The sequence below is a fragment of the Haemorhous mexicanus genome, chromosome 1 (genome assembly GCF_027477595.1).
Source record: "Haemorhous mexicanus isolate bHaeMex1 chromosome 1, bHaeMex1.pri, whole genome shotgun sequence".
Lineage (NCBI taxonomy): Eukaryota > Metazoa > Chordata > Aves > Passeriformes > Fringillidae > Haemorhous > Haemorhous mexicanus.
The window spans coordinates 30,819,064-30,825,063 of record NC_082341.1 but is presented as its reverse complement, the minus strand read 5'-3'; positions in this window follow the sequence as shown (position 1 = coordinate 30,825,063).

Genomic DNA, 6,000 nt, shown 5'->3' with positions numbered 1-6,000 from the left:
CAAAGGAAGAAGACATTCAGGGGGAAGTAGTGAAGTTATAACTAATGAATCAAGTAACATAGGCACTAGAAATGCTTTCAGCACTTTGCTCTTTTTCCACTTCTGCTGCTGTACCGTTCTCATACTGGAAATTGCTTACTGTAGTTTAGCAAACTGTGCAAACTGTTTTGTTGATGATTAGTCTTTTCTGAAAGCCTACAATAGTCTCAGTTTTGGGCCTTACTTAGAGACAGGTTTATTTTTGGCACACAGGTTTGGCTGGCATCCACCTGTTTCATTTTTTGGCTTTCTTTCTTGGGTTACAATAAAAGAGAGCAATTAAAAATAAAAATGCAGGAGCTGGCAATTAATGATTGCTGAACAAGTTGTTTCTCCAGTGATACAAATATCATAACATGTTAAATTCCTGCTAAGTTTTGTGTCTTTGGAAGGGGAAAAGTGAAGAAAAGACTTCAAAAAAGAAGGAAGAAAAACGTGGTTTACACATTTGGAGGCAATATTGGCAGCCTCAGAGCTGCACTGTTGATGTTGCTGTAAATACCATTTTGACATTTGCTAAATATGGCAAGAAAACTTGAATTTTCAAGAGTGAATTTTCACTCTGATCATGATTTAAACCACTTGTCTTTGTTTTTTCCCCATAAAAAGGCAAGGTTTTCGGATGCTTGTAATTAACAAAGGAGCTGAACTTGACACTTTCCAATAAAGTTTCTCTGAAGTTTGATCTCTATAAACCTTTAAGTTTCTGTGTTCCCTTGGACTACAAATAAAGAATTATATTGAATTTTAAGTTGAGACAAGATTTTTGACTATAGAGAACAATCATTTATAAAGCTTCCTGAGAGACCAGGTGGCTTCATTGTTGGTTTTTTTTTTTGGTACAGCCCTTCTGTAATTTTTTTCAGGATGCATTCTAGTACAACTCATGTCACATAGCAAAGAGAAGGTTAAAAAGTAAAATTGTATTTCATCTTATAACTGTATTGATAGTTACACCAAGGTAACTGTGATCTAGAGAAAAAAAATGCTGGATTTATGGTTTTTTTCTGTTTTAACAATAAGCTTGTAACAAAGCCAATATTTACTTATGGCTGTGGTTGATATTCTTTTGTCCTTATTACGGAACATGAAGTTCCAACTTAATCAGCTATAAGTTTCTAAAGTAGAAACTGCTACTTTGTAGTATAAATATTTTGATTCTGCAAATGTTTTTCAGTGTATTGTATGTCTTTGGCAGAAGAGCAGGCAGTCTTACAAGAAGATATTTTTAGCTGTTTCTAAAACAATTGTTTTGTATTCTCTGAAGTTTGCAATAATCCGCAGTGCTAAGTTTTGCTCTTTTCTTTTCCTTGCTTCTCTTAGAAACAAATTCTTTGCTTTTGACTTGGCACTTTGCTACTGCTTTAAATACTTAGCCCAAACAGCCCAATGGATGAGCTCTAGGGAAAGGATATTTTTTAAAGGGCTTAAGCAAGCTAGCTGCCTTTTGGGAAAACATGAGCCGTGATAAATCTGCTCTGAGCTAACAGTTTGCCTTTGGAAGCATCCCAACCTTAGCCAGCCCTCAGACAGTACAGACCTGGGCTGTGAAAAGGTTATGTGATCTGATGCTCTCAGGATTATTACTGTTGGCTATGGAAGGACTCAAATAGTTTCATTCTAATCAGGCCTATATTTTTCTTACCAAAATGTTGATTCTATTCTGCTATTTAGCCTTTAGAAATTCTGGATATTTAATAAACTCTGAGAGACTTCAGTATCCAGTAGTCTTTGTTTATAAGGAGAAGATGTCTTCTGGATTCATGTGAATAAAAATAAAACTGAAAATCAAGTTTTGCTTTTCTCCAATACTGTCAATAAATAAGTTTTTTACAGACACCACTCAAGGTTTTTTTTTCTCTTCATGACTTTACACATAATTAAGATAAAGTTGAGTTGAAATCAGTTGTAAATATTGTCCCGAGCCACTCAACTGTCCTGATGTTAGGCAAGAAAGCAACTGCAGCCTGGCAATGACTTCAAGTTCCCCTGAAACCAACTGTCCTATGCAAAGAAGGAATAAGCTTTAATTTTAAGAGATCCTGCTCTAAAAGACTGAATACAAGATGATCTCCTCCCATTTCTCAAATGCTGTGATACATCTATGGAGTATCATTGCTGCTAGAATGTTTCTGTTACAACCAGAGACAGCTGAACTTGGAAAAGAACTTATTTGAGAAATCTATCTATAAAAACAGATGAAATTAACTTTCTGTACAGAAGGTGAGTGAAATTGAAGCAGTTTCTAGTACGTAGCAAAGAAACCTTACAACCAGAGGAAAAAATTTTGGTACAAGATTCAATACCTTCCTCTTTTATGGATTATTTTAATGGTTTTCATATGATTAGAAGGTTAAGCTTTGACCTTTGGTCTCTAAATCTGTATGATACTGAGTAAGAAGGCAGTTAAAAAGATAGGGATAATTATTGCCCTTCAAAGCTCTCTTGCTCATTATTACTCAATAATGAGTTCCTATTTCCTTTATATTTTCTTTCTCTGGTGCCTTTGGTGTGTAGAAACTTCTCTAAGAATGTTCTTAATACACTGTAAATACAATGTCCCATTCAAGAGCAGGATTTCATTGTGCTGCACAAATTGAGTGAGGAGAAATGTATTTCAGAGGCTCTGGTAAGAGCCAATCTGTCAGTACTCTGTTGCTTAGAAGCTCACATTATGTGAAGTTTGGACACTGAAGAAGCAGATCTTTATCAAATGCTTTGACTTGAGTTGCAGGTAAGATCATATTCAGAAATACATTTCAGTTCTACCTGTAAAGCCATAATGAGTGAGCATGAGCTCATTGGGTACCTCCATGCCCAGCACACTCAGCTCCTGATGGAGACTTGGAGAGCAGCAGTCAGTGGAATTGCAGGCTCTGCAAGTATGGTCCCAGATTTCATTGAAAATACTTTGTCAAAATTAGTATGGAATAAATCCCAGTCCTTCAGGAAGCTGCCTACAGCCAGAGTCATCTTGCTTTCAAAGAGTAAGCTACAGCTCCCAGTGATAAGTCACAGCCTGTGCTTTTATTTCCTTAGAATAAATGTGTTAGCACATGGATAACTTTAAAATTCTGTATGGATTAGTCAAATCAACATTTAAAACCTGGTCTGAAAGAGAAGGCAAATCTATCTTGAATCAGTAAACATTAATATCAGATAAATGAGACTTTTTGGAGCACTAGAAAATTTTTGGATTAGCTCCTTTTTTGTTATAGATAACAAACCAGTGACATCTAACCCACTTTCAGGATGATGCCGTTTTCTAATATATATGTTTGAAGGTTCATTTTTTTCTCCAGAGATTTATGGGCTCACAGATGACCAGTTTTTATGAAGCAGGAGGACAGCCTAGGAGGACAGCCATTTGTCTCTCAGCTGAAAAAAAGCCACAAACCCTCCCCCCCTGCCCCAAAACCCAAACCCAAACCAAAAAGTGCACAGATGATGTAGGTATTCCTAGTTTCATTATGGAGCCTCTCAGTGTTAGCTTGTGGGTTTGTGAAGCTGGGCTTACCTTCACCTCTGGTGTGTCTACATTCTCCCCAGGGAAGCAGTTCAGGACCTCTGCCTTTCAAAGAAGTTTCATATATTGTGACTAAAAATGAGTCTGTACTGATGATATATGGGGGGTGCTGATAGCTACTTTTGATATGATTTTCTTGACGTTAAACTGAATTGAGCAGAAGTGACCTGCTTTATGTCTAAATTAATTATTACTAAATCCCATATTTTTCTAGTTTTCTCTGAGAGGATAATTCCTGTTTCACAGAAAGTATTTGAAAATTCATTTTTTCATTATGACTAGGCATTAATTAAACTTGAGCTCTTGGTTTTCTGGGCTGAAGGATTGATATTATGGACAGTTCTAAGGTTTCTGAGGTAGAGAAAAATATGCACGTGTTCCAGATTTAAGTGCATTTGCACATCCTTTTTTCTAGCCATGTAGTATTTCTGAAGTGCTTACCAAAATATGCAGATGCTCACAGATTAGTTCTGGAGCCATCTGTGCTGTGGTTATTTCTATCTGGCTTCAATGGCTGTTTTGCAAAACCATTGTCATAAATGATCCCCAAATAGAACTCAGCTTCACCATATTCATTACTGGTTTGCATTTATCCTGTAAATCTGTGGCTGTGCCATATTATGATGAGGAATGTGAGGACAAGCTGTTGTAAATAACTTTATATCTTCCTATTAATTGAGTATAGCAAATGTCTTTTCCCAGGCAAAAATTATTACTGCAATTACTTATTATTAGACTTGTTTTGTTTTTTCTCTGGAGCACAGTTTGGAAAATGGTCTAAAAATTCAAGATTGATATATGGAAAATTGACTAGGAGAGAAGGATTTTAAACAAGAAAATAGAAAAACGGGATTTTTTTCATAAAGAGTGCAAAGGAAAAGAATTCAGTTTAAGGAGGTTTTTGAAATCTCAACAGTTTTCCTGAGAATGAAAGGAAATTTGAAGTTTTTTCTTTAAAGGCCTTTCTCATCTCTCCACTAAATATTTTCAGTTCAATTAAAATGTTTCTCTATTTTTTTGAGTGTTACATAAAATATTGAAATGTGTAAGTAGTCATTTCAAAGAGAGGACAATTTTATTCTAGGTACCTGAACTGCATTTTTAGGGAATGAGCCAAAGGTGTTTTTTCCTCCCAAATTCATATTCTGGTGAAATTGATTGAATTTGGTAGGTGTCTTTTTGTTTGATTGGTTTTGTTTGTGTGTTTTTTTTCGTTTCCAAATGTGTCAGAACATGATTGCACAAAGGTGCTCTGTTCCACTGTGATTTTACACTTTATATTGCAAATCAATGTAAGACTTGGAAAAGCCAAGGAAAGGTTCTGCCTGTTCTCTTGCAATGCCACATGGTGGAGTATTGCTTTTTCTTCTGGGCTTTTTTTCCACACCTATCTTCTAAAGAGCTCAAAACTTCTGTGAACTGGTATTGATGAGAAGTATTTCAGCTAACTGAAATAAGAGTAGAAGAGAAATAAAATTTGTACCTGCTCTGTATATCAGTATCAAAACCTTGTTATCTACCCTAGCTGCTGTGACCATGTTGCTTTAGTTTATAGTCTAATTTTCATATATTTCAAAGTGCTGTTAGTACTGGTATTCATCTGGTTTTTCACTGTTCATATTTCATATCCTTTCTGTAGTTTGTTTGTGTAGGAAAAGAGATTTACGTGGCCGTGCTGTAAATAAAAGTTCACGCGGATGCTGTGATGTGTGGGTGCATTTGTTTGTTCTTCAGTACATTTTTTGTTAATGGCCAGTTTGCAGCTTCCTGTCTACTTAAATGAAATATTGAATTTCTATAAGTTTCATGGACACTAGCTATAGGGCAAAGGAGAGAAATTATATTACTTCCCCCGTTTGAGAAAAAGTGACCCAAGTTCAGCTGTGGTGAATACAAACCACTCTGTGGAGTCCATGGCACTGGGGAAAGCTCCAAGCAGATCTTTGCACCTTATTATACATGAGAGAAAGGGGAGGGAAGCATCCTTACCTCTGGTGCTGAGGAAACAACTCGGATTTTTCTTTACTGCACTTGGGGGTTTGGGGTTATTTTTTTTTACATGGACTTACTTTGTGTTTATTCACATGCAATTTTTTTTTTATGGGTTTGCAGTAGACTAGTTTGTTCCCCTTGGGAACAAGGGAAAAAGAGGCTGAAAAGTCCATGTTAGTGTTGACTTCATCAAAGCATTTTAGTTTTCACATAAGCCCACTGTTAACCATCAAAACCTCAGTATCAGTCATGTTAAATATCAATGGATGATGTAAGACTTGGAATTAGGATTTTTAAAGAGCAAAATTGGAGGTGGGGGAATTTCTCTGCATACCACCCATCCTAGTAGGCTGCTGTGCTGTGACAATACCACTAGTAGACACATTTGAAATACATTAATGTAAAAGGAGTGACATCAGATTACATTTTTAGCCCTCTGCACT